The 14,079-nt window shown below is 39.8% G+C and overlaps 1 protein-coding gene across 13 annotated transcripts in view; it reads right to left on the reverse strand.

Annotated features, from left to right (window-relative positions):
- The window catches only part of RBFOX1 (RNA binding fox-1 homolog 1), a 1,275,045-nt gene that overhangs the window by 1,238,991 nt on the left and 21,975 nt on the right, over positions 1–14,079 (reverse strand). The window lies entirely within an intron of this gene.

The following is a 14,079-nucleotide window of genomic DNA, read 5'->3' on the forward strand; positions in this document are numbered from 1 at the left end:
GATAGGGGCAATACCAAGCACAATACAGGTTGGATTAAGAGCAGCCCTGAGAAAGAGTTGGGCTTGTTGGTTGACAAGAAGTTCAACATGACCAGGCAGTGCATGCTTGCAGCCCAGAAAGCCATGTCCCAGGCTGCATCAAAAGGAGCATGTCCAGAGGGCAGGGATTCTCCCCCTTTATTCCACTCTTGTGAGACACCCCCCTCTGCAGTCTTGCATTCAGCTGTAGGGCCCCCAACTCAAGAGGGATATGGACCTGTTTGAGTAAGTCCAGAGGAGGCCACAAAGAGGGATGAAGCACCTTTCCCATGCAGACAGCCAGAGAGTTGGGCTTGTTCAGCCTAGAGAAGGCTCTGGAATGACCCTCCAGTGCCTAAAGGGGCCAACAAGAAAGCTGGAGTGGGGGTTTCTACAAAGGAATGTAGCCACAGCACAAAGGGGAAAGGCTTTAAGCTGAAAAATGGCAGTCTTAGATATTCGGGAGAAGTTATTTACTATGAGGGTAGTGAGGCACTGGCACACACCGCCCAGAGAAGTTGTGGATGCCCCATCCCCGGAAGTGTTCAAGGCCGGGTTAGACAGGGCTTGGAACAACCTGGCCTAGTGGAAGGTGTCTCTGCCCATGGCAGGGGGGGCTGGAATTAGATGAGCTTTAAGGTCCTTCCAACCCAAACCAGTCTATGATTCTATGTTAAGTAATACCCACACAGTAGTCCTGCTCTGCAGCCTCCTTTATGTACCTCCTGCTGAGCTGCTGACTTCAACATGATTACTATGAGTTTACATCAGCATGATTGTAGCCAGTCTTGATCACTGCCTTCCAGCGGGTTTTATGCAATTAAAATTAATGACATGAGGATACCTTGAGAAAATGTAGCAAAAAAAGTTCTTGAAAAACAAAGTAGAACTCATGTCTGATCAGTATAAACCCCTGATGTCTAACCTTACAGCAGTCATAGCCTTCCTTCCCTCACCCCCCAAAAGACTTGCCTGAGTTTGTCTCCTAATAAAATTCATATTGACATACACCATACAGGTTTTTCCTTTTGACAGTGCTATAACCTATATATGCTAGAAATTCCTTTTTTGTTTGATTGCCATCATTTCCTTCTCCCCTGCTTTTTGGAAAGTTAAAACCCATATAAACTACCCAAAGCAAAATTTCATCTATCCTCTTCCAGAGACAAAAGGTAGAGTCACACTGCACTGACTTGAACTGTAGGCGATTCCAAGTTGTGACGAAGTCACACTGTTCTGTGACCAAGGCTGAGGCAAAGCTAGCTAGCCCACATCTCTTTCTGCATTAATGTTTTCTGGTGCCCCACAAATACCTCCTGTGTGTCAGTGCATTGTAGTGAAGGGACTTAGAAGCTTAGACAAGCACTAGATCAAAGAGCCCACTGACTCGTTTCACTGGACAGACATATCCTTAGAAGCCCTTCTGACTGGATCTTACTAGTTTTTTACCAGTGTTTTCAGACTTGCAGGTAATGTCAACTTATTGATGTGCACGATGAAAGAAACTTTAATGAAAAGCCTTTAATCTATATTTCTATACATCTCTAATGCCCAACATCTGAACGACACTCATCTATATACCATTCAGTGTAATTTTGTCAATTAGTGTTGTGCAAGTGTCAGCTGGAATAATAGAAACCGGATATACTACAAAAGGGAATATTTCCCTATTTCATTTCCCCTTTGCTCTGAACTAAAGTTGTTTGCTTGGGGTTTTTAATTTATTATTTTTCTAAACAACCAACTCATTTGTTCCTGATGTGAAGGTTACAGCATTCAAAGCCTAATCCTAGGCTCTTAATAACAAGTACCTTCAATAAAATCACTCATCTTATCAAAGACTGCAGGACTGAGCCTGATTAATTCTTTTTTCTCTCAAAACACTGTGTCCTGGGTTCAGCAGTAGCAGCCATTTTTCTCCTCCTTGGTAGCTGGTGCAGTGCTGTGTTTTGACTTTCGGCCTGGGAACAGAGCTGATAACACTGATGTTTTGGTCTGGCCAAGGACTTTGTGAGCCTCATGCTCTGCCAGGGAGGAGGGGAAGCCGGGAGGAAGCAGAGACAGGACATCTGACCCAAACTGACCAAAGAGGTATTCCATACCACAGCACGTCATGCCCAGGATGTAACTGAGAGTTACACGGAAGGGATTGGACAAGGTATCGGTCAGTGCTTGGTCAGGCTGAGGGGGTGAGTTATCAGCTGGCTGGTGCTGAGGTGCTGTATTCTCTTCCCTTGTTATTTCCTTTATCATTATTATTATTGGTGGTAGCAGTAGTGATTTGTGTCATACCTTAGTTGCTAAACTGTTTTTATCTCAACCTGTGGGAGTTGCATTATTTTCAATTCTCCTCGCCGTCCTTCCGGGAGTAGGGGGAGGGCAAGAAAAGGGGGAGTGAGTGAACGAACTGTCTGGCTGGGTTTAAACCACGACACACTTCAAGTATTCATCTCACACTACCTATATCTTACCCAATGAGACTGCAGAGAACTTCTCAAAGAGGAGACAGAAACCAGACTTACACTGAGTATGAATAACTGTGCTATTACTCACTATAGAAATACCTGAAGTGGATCATCTAAAATCAGGCAGTATCCTTGCTGAGAAAGAGACCTGACATATAAGTTCTTCAAGAGCTATCATAAATAAAGGCCCCACATATACAAGCCTCTACTCCACAGTGAAACAATCCACAGATACTGAAAATCAAGTATTTTCATGACGGAAAAAAATAGGTTCTTACACAAATTTGTAATTGTTGAGGAACACATACAGAGGTGAGTGATTAGAAATCTGCAGCTGACGTAGTCAACAAAATTACCTGGACTAACTGAAGTCTGTTCAATCAGAACTGCTGCCTATGAGACGGGACAAAGCCAAACTTCAATGGCAATCCCTAAGACAGCCTGGCGTGACCTCCCTGTGAAATATGACATACTACTACTACAACACTGGTAGCACTGAACTAAACTTTGCCATAGTTCTGCCAGAAACACTTTCAGGGATATTATTTCGTTTACAAATAACACAAACTTCCAGGCATCAGGGACTGAACATCTCTGATGCTCCCTTCAGCTCCCGTCTACACACCCAAAAGTGCTATGACTTCAGAAGAATTAAGCTATGCGTTTCCTTAAGTTAATAGTTTTGTACAGTTTAATTACTTACTAAAGGAGATTCCCTGGATAGCTCATTTATTCTGTCAACCTGTTCAAAATATTTCTCTCTCAAAAACAAAGTACACAGATGTGATTTTGAAAAACACAAGTTTAGACATCATACACTGAGGGCAGCTGTCTCTTTTAATCGATGTGAATTACTCTTATTGTTAACAGTTAAACACAAATTTGCAAACAACCTTTGAGAATACATCCCAGTAAACACATTTATTCATAAATCTAAATGCTAAAATGAAAGACATCTGAAGACACTGACAATGAAAAGTCTTGCCTATTATAAAAAGTGATGTTTAAATGATGTTAAGCATCTTTATGTGTCACAAAGAGAGCAGTAGCTCTGCATGTCAAATAAAGCATGTTAAGACAATTTTGCTCAGTACTTTGAGTCAAGCTGGTTTTGAACATTCATTTGCTTCGTACATTTCAGCTTTCAAGAGCACTTTTTCCACCTCACTTTTAACTCTGATACAGACAGATGCATTGGCTTATTGCTTGAGGCATGTGTCCTGTGGAAAATTTCATATAGTGGAGGTGAAATGAAATTTTTTAACTTCTGGCTTGAAAACAGCAGCTTCTAAAGGACTATTTTTTTTATGATTTCTTTGAAGAGCTACTTAGCACTGATTTATTTCCTCCTAAATGCAAAAAGGCACAATCTATACAAGGTTTGTTCTGCGAGAGAAGAAAGAATTTTCCTTGGAAAAGCAATTATTTGAAAAAAAGTGGGGTTACTAACATGAGTTGATGCCATTTGCCAGCACTTCATTTGCCCAGAACAAAAATGGGGTTTAAATAACAGGTAGCATCACAGATCTACATTGGGATGCCATGTTTATTAAAAAAAATCAGTCTTTGCTCTGTGTGACTTTAGAGAACACAAGAATACTTCAAGTCCACTAATCTAGTCGATTTTCATTTGTGATGGCTTAATCCCTACAGGTACCAATGGAGCCACAGCTTGCATTTAGCTCAGAAAAAGGTCATGCCTATTGATGCAGCTTAACACCAGACAAACAGGGAGGAAGAAACTGTCTGAAGTGGAACAGAAAAGCTAACAGATGTAATGGAGGCACACAAGCAGCACATAATTGTGCCAGAAATATGAAAACCAAAGGCTAAGCCAAGATGCCCAGAGGCAGAACTATGGAGGAAGGAGCAGCTGCAAGGCAAATCTATCCCAGCAAAACTCTGACAGGATGCATAGCAGGTTTGACTTGTGAAAAATCCTTGCTTCACCCACTGTTTCAGAGACTTTTTGGTGCAGGACAAAGCTGTAGAAGAAATCCATTTCTTGCTGCATGCTGTGGCTAGTCCACAGAACAGAAAATACTCGTCTCATTGCAAATACTCTTTCCTCCATGTGAAACACAGCAGATATATCTGCTCTCTGCAATCTGCCCCAGCAAAGAAAGAGCTTTCTAATACCTCTCATTTATCTCATTTCTAATACCTCTCATTTACCCAGCAGAAGAACATCCACAGTTTGCCAGATACAAAGGGCAGTCACAGCAGAGTCAGGCAGAGAGCTCTGGTGCTTTTCTTATCATCCCTTGCTACAAGACAGCATTCAAATTTGCATTATGACTTTGGAAAATATATCTTAAGTATGCAGACATTTTTTCCAAACAAATATCTGAGTTGTAGTAGCTGAGAGTTTCAACTCTCAGCAACTCAGAAATGAAAGACAGTAAACAGAAGAATTGCAGCTATTAGAAACAGTTTCAAACCTCAGGGCAATTGAAGATGACAACCCAGAAGCTGTTAGCATACCTAAGAGATGTAAAGATATTGTTAAAGTATATATAAAGACATAAATAGTGGGACAATCCAAGAGATTTATTTGGTTTTCAGAGCCAAAAAACTTGAAAGAGCATGATTCAAAAATTAATCCTCTGTTTTTCCCTCTAAGGTTTGCTACATAAACACTGACGTAAAACTACTGGAAAATGGAAAATAAACCAGATTTGACAATGGGGATGTAAGTTTCTAAACTTACATGCAATCTGATCCTAAATATAATGAACTCTGAAATGTTTCAGGACTCAGGTTCAGATGTTAACTGCACAAAATACTGTATTTAAGTGCTGCAGGCTCAGTGGAAATGTACACAAACTAATAAGCATTACGAATCAAGACAGTTCCATAAACGTAACAGGAAAATTACATATAAAGAACAAGATACACATGTAGGAGAATGTGAAGAAACAATATTCTCAACAGTAACATCACAGATTATAGAGCTAAGCAGTAGTAACAGACCTCCGAAGGAAAGCAGCTAGAAGACACTCCAATTTGTTAGCATTTACTGTAAATCTCCCTATTACCTACTAGCAGCAGAAGGTATATGAGGAATCTTGCATTTGCCCTCTTTGAGCCCACAGTATTTGCAACATGTAGCTTACAAAGGAACAGCTACAATACTGAATTACATTTGGAAATCACACACAGCTATCAGGTCTCCTCCATAGTCTCCTTAGAATCAAAGCAATACAATCCCTATTTTATTAGAGATAAAGAACAGGGCAAACTGTCCTTTCTTTAATTTTCATTTTCAAGTGTCTTTGCATTCACTGATGCCAGAGGAGCCAGAATCAGAAGGCAGAAAACATGCAGATACATTTTTTTTCCTGTGCTATTTCTAGCTGATTCAGAAGTAAGGAGAGCTACAACTCAAAACACAAGAGCATGTTAAGAGGATTTATTTGCACTTCACAGCCTCAGATTCAAACATCTCAGGTGAGACTGCTTACTCAGCTAACACAAACACTATTACCAGGACAACTCATGACTTCTTCTTGTCTAATGTTATCCTGTCACCTACATACTTCAACTATTGCCTGTCTAAAAGCATGCAGTTCTGTTGTGAAAATTAAGGACTGTGATCCTGCTTTGTAGAAGAATAGAAAGAAGTGGGACAAGACAAAGATATTCACATGAGCTTCTACTGACAGATTAATATGGCCCTAGAAGCCCAAGACAGGAATTTAAGCTTCACCTTGTAAATGCACAAAAGAGAGCACTCCATCAGGAATACCAGCCAAATTTCCTAAAAGTTTTTTATATTTATCTGGCATTGTAATTCTAAGATAGTAATTGCATAAATTGAAGGCAACAAAATAACTCCATGGAAAAGCAGATGGGGGGGTGGGGGGGGGTGGAGGTGGCACAGTCTCAACAAGTATGCTCTTAAATCTCAAGGGTATGAAAGTATGAACCTGCTTTCTTAAAGAAAGCAAGTTACTAAGACAGACATCACTAGCAGACTAACAGTTGTACCATTGTACATGTTCCAGGGTCTCCCTATCCCTTCTTCGTGTGTTTTAAGACTGAGAATCAGGAAGTGACCTCTGAAGGCAAAAATATCAGCAGCTGTATGTGACCTAGTAACTGAATTGTTATATATGATGCTACAAATGCACAAAACCATGAAACATTAAACTGACACATCAGAGAGCATTTATTTACTTTGTTCCCAATTTCCTCATTTAGCAAGCACTACAGAACATTGACAGCAGGATTTAAGCATGATATCTAAATATAAGAGACACAAGTCACCGAAATATAAATATTGATAATAATACATATGTGCTATTTATCCTTTCAGGTGTAAGTATTTAAGCATTAATCAGAGAGTGGAAAACTGCATTAGGATTGTGTTAAGCAACAAAAGCAAGCATAGAAAACCGCTAATGCAATGATCTTTACAGAGCTCTCAAACCAGATGTAGAATTTGGTAAGCTATTTTCTTCTGCAAACAATCTGGTCAATGAATTTTGTTTGGACAAGTAACTGAATGTGCTCTGGAGGGTACAGTGTTCCCACTACAGGGACATGCATTCACTGATTTCTGTTAGTATTGTACTGAATGCCAAATAATCTTTAAACAAGAACTTCCTAATTTTAAATGTTCTCAGCCAGTAAATCTCAGCTGGCTTAAATAATTGGCTACATTTTTCTTTGGAAGAACCCAACAGTTCAAATGATCAGTGGCTATATCATTATGATTAAATGCATCATAATGATACAGAAGCACAGCCCACCTGTTATTGATAGCAGGGCTGGAACTTCATTTACCACCTTTAATGTCTTTGCATTACTGCACTGTCTGTCCAACATGCACTGATCAATGTAAATAATACTAAAATTATAGCTACAGTAAATTCCTGAACATCCTTTCCCTGAACAGCATTGAACAGTGGGGCAGAGAGTCCCCAGTAGGCTGGAAACATAGCCTTATTTTACCTAACAAGCTTTAGGGTGCTTTACAATATGGCAAAGTGTGAGGTGTCCTTGCCCATGACAGGGGGGTTGGAACTAGATGATCTTAAGGTCCTTTCCAACCCTAACTATTCTATGATTCTATGAAATACAAATTTGGATCTAAGTTTACAGAAAACAGTGACAGCTACAGACTGTAGTATGTTTTTTTTTTTCAGCTCTTACAGTGCGCAGGAAACAGCATTGGGAGATCACTGGTTAAAAGCAACTGAGGTGAGATAGGAGTAATTTTCCAATCACTTCCCTTGAATAAATTAACATTACTTCTTCCTAGTCATAAGTTATGAAAATAGTGTGTACCCCTCCAGGATGGTGTTCTTTTCACATCAAACTTATCTTCATACAAAACGTTTGAATCTGCAAACACCTTGAGATTCACTTTGAAAACTGGTCAAAGTTGAACTTTCTGTCTTCACTGGAAAGTCAGTAATCAGCCAGAAAGCTCTAAATGTAGGATCTCAAAATTTCATTACAGACATCTATCTCTCAGTTACATACCAGTGAATCTGGAAGTTCCATAATGAAATTTATATTGGTTCTCAACTGTTCTAAACTATATTTTTCATTTGTGCATTGCATGGCCAAGATTGTAAAGTTCTCAAATCTATTCTTGTAGCTGTCTGGTTTCCTTGGGGCAGATTCCTGGAATTGTCTTGACTTTTGGCTCTTGCAGGTCACCACTCCACTGATAACTATTATTGTCATTTATACAGTGCTAGAAAGCTACTAAAGTCTCAAAAAAGCACCAACCCACACACTTGAATACCAACATTACAGACTATTTCCAGATGTCTGAAACAGTTGTGCTAAGATCATGAGTTTTCATGAAGGGTTCCCACTGTAACATCAGATACTTCAGTAGTATCAGCAGTACTTAACGACTTCACTGGCACCTGTATTTTATTAACTTCTTTTAATGTCCCATAACAGATTCAGCTCAAGAACCATCTTCACTGTAGTATGGAGCAACACCAGACAGCAAAACATTTAGTAAATGGGTAGTTGCAATGGCATCTTGTTAATATAAAACAACCCAAAAAAAACCCAACGGTCTGGTTACCTTTGAGTAATCTTATATGCACAAACACTTCCCTTCCCCATAACAGGGTCTCCCTAGACAAAGGATGTTCATTTTGTCCTGTCTATGGTAAACAAATCAGGAATGGGGGTGGGGGGTGGGGTGGGGGGGTAGAGAAGTCACTCACTCCTCGTCTTCTGTTCTCTTTACTCTGAAGGCTCACACACAATATATAGAGGTAGATTACTTCTACAAACAGAAACATCAACCCTAAGATACTAATTTTCCCTTCATAGTTTCATGTTCACCTCAACTGCACTGACAAATGTGCCTGTTAGCAAATTCAGACTGTAGGGCTAAGAAACAGATGATGCTAGTTTTAAATCATAAGGCTTAGAAAAAGACACTTCAAGGTAACAGGGGCATTTGCTACTTTTCATACAGAGGTGTAAGAACTTCAACCCCTAAATGACAGCATCTTCATTCACCTACCCTTAACATTGCAGCTGTGGCCCAATCATACAGGCAGCATGTTTTATGTTCCTTTTAAAAAGCTACAAAAGCAGAGATGGTAGCTTAATGGTTGAGAGATACAAAATCCACCATCCAAAAGCACAGATGCTGATGAAATAAAACTTCTCAGTCAACTGTGATAGGCTAAAATTTCATCTGCCTTCTCATATACCAGAGTTACCCTTGAGAAGTTTTCAGTCATCTTCTCAATAACAAAGGATTGCATCTAACAAAAGACAAATATCCAATTGGGCAACCTTCTTATGAGGTATATGGTGAAACTTACAAATAACATTTTTAGAACTGATTTAGAATTGTGGCAATGCAACTTCATTGTTGGTCCAGAGAATCAGGAACTTTACCTACATTAAAGGTGGTGGCCTACTGACCATGGCAAATGTTTTATACTTTGCCTTACACAGGTATTTATCCCGACTTCAGTTTAGAGAGTTTGCAATATGTAACTCAGCCATCAGCTGCATGTTTATTTGGATCCTTTATTTTGCTTTCTTCTCTAAATTCCATGCACTTAAACCCTTACCAATTTACAACTTTTTTTTGTTTAGTCATTCCATTACTTGTAGACAAATTAAAAATTGGTCTGACGATTTAGACGGAAAAACTTTACAGTTTTTACCTGCATGTACCACAGAGCATATCTCTGATCAAGGTTTATAATCAAAGACCTCTTCTCAGAGATGCATGCCAGCTTCTTAAAGAAAAATCAATACGCTCTGGGAGGGAGCATCTTGAGGGTTAGATTTCTGATTTAACAAAGCATCCTTACTCAAGGACTTAGGTCTGCTTGGAAGCTTGCAGATCTTAAATCACACTTCAAATTTAAGAGTGAACTTATTTTTTTTCCCAAATACAAATCCTAGAAAAACATTTCTGCATTCATAACCCAGGAAAACACTGTCACAAGAGTTGATACATTCCAGATTTCCTGTTTTGTTATATCCAGATCCGGTTGAATTATGTAGTCTTTTCATACAACACAAATTATTTTATGGTAAAAAAGATCAGAGAATTAAAATGTTTACCTGCACTAACAGAATTAGTGCAACTTACAGGTCATTTGTTAATACTGAAATAGCCACTGCATTCTTTACAGGGGTTTGAGTGCTTCCTTGTCCATTATCTTACTTTCCAAAGGCATCTGCAGAAAGACCTTTTCTCTCTAGAAGGACACCAATCTGATATAGTACTGAGAAAGTATAAAAAGGAGGAAAATTAGGTAACATCTATTGAAGCCTTAGTGTTTAAATTCCCTTCCACTGGAGCTGTCGGAAAAGCAATTTTTATTGAGCTATGGAATCCAATAAAATTCTAACACTGCAAAGGCTCTGGGACTGCCTTAAGTAATAATGTATGTATGACTAGGAAGTCAGGGTTTACGACATACAGGCTAATGGTTTTTTTTTCTTTTTAATGTCACCTTCAACTTATCTTTTCATCAGGTAAGAACTTCATAGAAAAATTGTTATCTAATTAGAAATCAAAGTCTTGTCTGACTGTCAACAGCAATAAGGTACCCAAATATATTTGAAGATCTGGAACAAATTGACATGGGAGTACAAAAACAACTCCCTTCCACTGAGATTTAAATTCTTGCATATCAAGATCACTTTTGAAAAGATGGCTGAAGTTCTGAACCATTTACATTTTATGTATTCTATAAATGAAACAAAATACATTATTGTTAACTGTTGGCTTAAAACCCCAACTATTTCATCTCCTCTCACCAAATAAAAAGCTACATATTGGTTTTGAATACTCCTTTTATAGATGGTCTAATTGATGGAGATAAATAAATGACTTACAAATTCTCATGCCATACTGTGACTGATGAGGCACAAGAACACACCCATGCTTTGTGGCAAGAAGGCTGTAATTGGGCTTTTTCCTGCTGATCCTAAAATACTTTTGCTGCAAATATTATGTAATCTAACTTTATAGTGATGAATCCTCCCCTAAAGAGAGGTTCAACTTCAGCTGCCATGCATAGCAAACAGTACTAAAAAAACATTGTGGTAGGAATTTATCAAGAAGGCAAAAGAGTTCATCTTACTTTCTCAGCATCAACATTTTCTAGAATAAAAAAAAAATGTTATTGGCAGCTTTTTGAGCAATTCCCAATATATTTTTTTTAATCTTCTCTTCTATGACACCATACTAAGTACTGGGAAGCATGAAACAGTGAACTGTCTTCTACTGAACTGCTATTCAAGTTCAGAGATGATCAGCTCAGAAGAAAAAAAAACACCTTCTCTTAAAGAAAGGCACAGACTGCAACACCATTCCTACTCTCCTGCTCTGTCCTTGACCAAGGCCAGGTTGGACAGAGTCTTGGCTGACATGGTCTAGTGTGAGACATCCCTGCCCATGGCAGGGGGGTTGGAACTAAATGACCTTAAGGTCCTTTCCAATGCTAACCATTCTATGATTCTATGATTTTATGATCTATTAACTGGGCTCTGGTGGCTACAACTTCTGCAGTTGCCCTCTAAAGACATCTCACCACAGTGCATCTTCATTGCCGTATTTTAGGTCATGAACATTCTATGCTGACTCCAAATTGCTCCTTTTTTCCAAGATACACAACAAAGAAAGCCCCAGGTTATGGAATAAAAGTGAAGAGACAAAGGAGTGACTATCAAATGTTCATGGCCTTGAGATATGGGCTTCCACACTCCAGATTTGGAAGTGAGGTACCTCAACAAAAAGCTACATTAAGTAGAGCTGACACTTTGAAGAAGTGTCTGTGGAAAGTACGAAGACTCCTCTCTCAAAACCTAGCATGGGTAAGCGAGCCTTATGGGCAGTAGCAAATAGGGATCCAAAGCAAGAAAGGAAATAACCAAAACAATGCTGGCCTCCGTAACAGCAAAGGGGAGATATGCAGAGCGCCTGTTGTATGCCTGCCACCGAACTAAAAGTGGAAAAACACATTCCCAAGCCTTTACATATGACCAGTATATTCACAGCACTGTTGTCATACACTCTTTTCTCAGTATATGAGTGTTTGCCTCAGCTTGTGTAAATGGCATTTTATGAAAATACTGAGCCGAACAGGATCACATATCCACGGAGATGCTGCTTTTGCTCACTTCAGGGTCATCCAGGGATTGCCTAACAGTATTCCTGTATTGGCAACTCTGAACCCTCAGTAGAAAAAAGACACAACTTAAAATCTTCAGAAGTCATTCATGACCTTCAGTCATCATTTTGTTCTGCTTTTAGTCTTACCACCCACTCCCAAGCATGAGTTTAGCTTTTTCAGACAAATGATCCACCAAGGACACCAAAGACTGTGACAAGGGAAGGTAAGTCACGGGACAGTGCTTGTGTTTCATGCCCTTGATTCCATTCTACTTGAATTTTTTCAGTATCATGCAGAACAAAAAGCAATTTCAGATACTATAGTTCAGTAGGGAATAATGGGAAGCTGCAGCAGCAATAGGAAATTTGAGATATTAATTCTGATCTTAGCAAACTCTCTTAAAACAGAGTTTGGACTTCTGGACAAATATGCAGGTGAGCTGCTTTCAAAGCCTTTAGCTTGGTGATTACTGAATACATCTTAATAAAACAGGAATGCCAGAGGCAAACACTATCTCTTCACTGAGCTAATTGGGAGGTGATAAACTCAAGCTATTAACACAATGTTTGAGCTTGTGCTAATTACGTTGCTCCAAACTAAGCCATTTACAACAGGAGACCCAAAGAAGTGCTGTTTGAAATTACATTTTCAGCTCAAGACACTGTCTAAAACTACCACTAAACAAAAGACTCCAATGCCTCTTTCTTTTCCAGGATAGGGGAGAACCAGATTCAGACCTTTTTCCAGCCTGACACAAGTTCAATTATTTAAATGATGTGTGGCAATTCCAGCACAAAGAAGAATTGACTTGCAATAGCTAAATTCTGGCTTTGCTTAGCATGAAGATATGGTCAAGTACCTTCTAGGAATTAAATAAAGCACATATCAAACTTGCATTTCCTACTCCTCAAATGCATGTTCAAGTTACTGACTACTCTGAGGCACACCTATCCCTGTCTCATTTTTATTTATGAGGAATATTGGAAACAGGAGTCCACTATATTTCCAAAATAAATCTAGAAAGTTAGCATTTATTAACAACTGTATTCTAGCCAGGTGGAATTTCTAGGAACTCTGCAGCCTTAAATCAGAAGACCTGGGGGAACTGGGATGGGAGCAGAGTCATTACTTATACACGCTGGAGAGTGTGGTTTTTTTTATTGGAATAACCAAGGATTCTTCAGTAAATCACAGTATCACAGTATCACAGTATGCTAGAGATTGGAAGGGACCTCGAAAGATCATCTAGTCCAATCCCCTGCCGGAGCAGGAACACCTAGATAGTGTTACACAGGAATGTGTCCAGGCGGGTTTTGAATGTCTCCAGGGAAGGAGACTCCACAACCTCCCTGGGCAGCCTGTTCCAGTGTTCCGTCACCCTCACTGAGAAGAAGTTTCTTCTCAAGTTTAAGTGGAACCTCTTGTGTTCCAGTTTGTACCATTACCCCTTGTCCTATCATTGTTTGCCACTGAGTAGAGCCTGGCTTCATCCTCGTGACACTCCCCCTTTATATATTTATAGACACTTATAAGGTCACCCCTCAGTCTCCTCTTCTCCAAACTATAGAGACCCAGCTCCCTCAGTCTTTCCTCATAAGGGAGATGCTCCACTCCCTTAATCATCTTCGTTGCCCTGCGCTGGACTCTCTCCAGCAGCTCCCTGTCCTTCTTGAACTGAGGGGCCCAGAACTGGACACAATATTCCAGATGGGGTCTCACCAGGGCAGAGTAGAGGGGAAGGAGGACCTCTCTCGACCTACTAACCACCCCCCTTCTAATACATCCCAGGATGCCATTGGCCTTCTTGGCCACAAGGGCACAGTGTTGGCTCATGGTCATCCTGTCGTCCACTAGGACCCCCAGGTCCCTCCCCCCTACACTGCTCTCTAACAGGTCGTTTCCCAACCTATACTGGAACCTGGGGTTGTTCCTGCCCAGATGCAGGACTCTACACTTTCCCTTGTTATATT

Source organism: Pezoporus occidentalis, unplaced genomic scaffold (assembly GCF_034315485.1).
Source record: "Pezoporus occidentalis ecotype Australia unplaced genomic scaffold, CSIRO_AGI_Poc_V1 ctg60, whole genome shotgun sequence".
In the NCBI taxonomy this organism is placed as follows: Eukaryota; Metazoa; Chordata; class Aves; order Psittaciformes; family Psittacidae; genus Pezoporus; species Pezoporus occidentalis.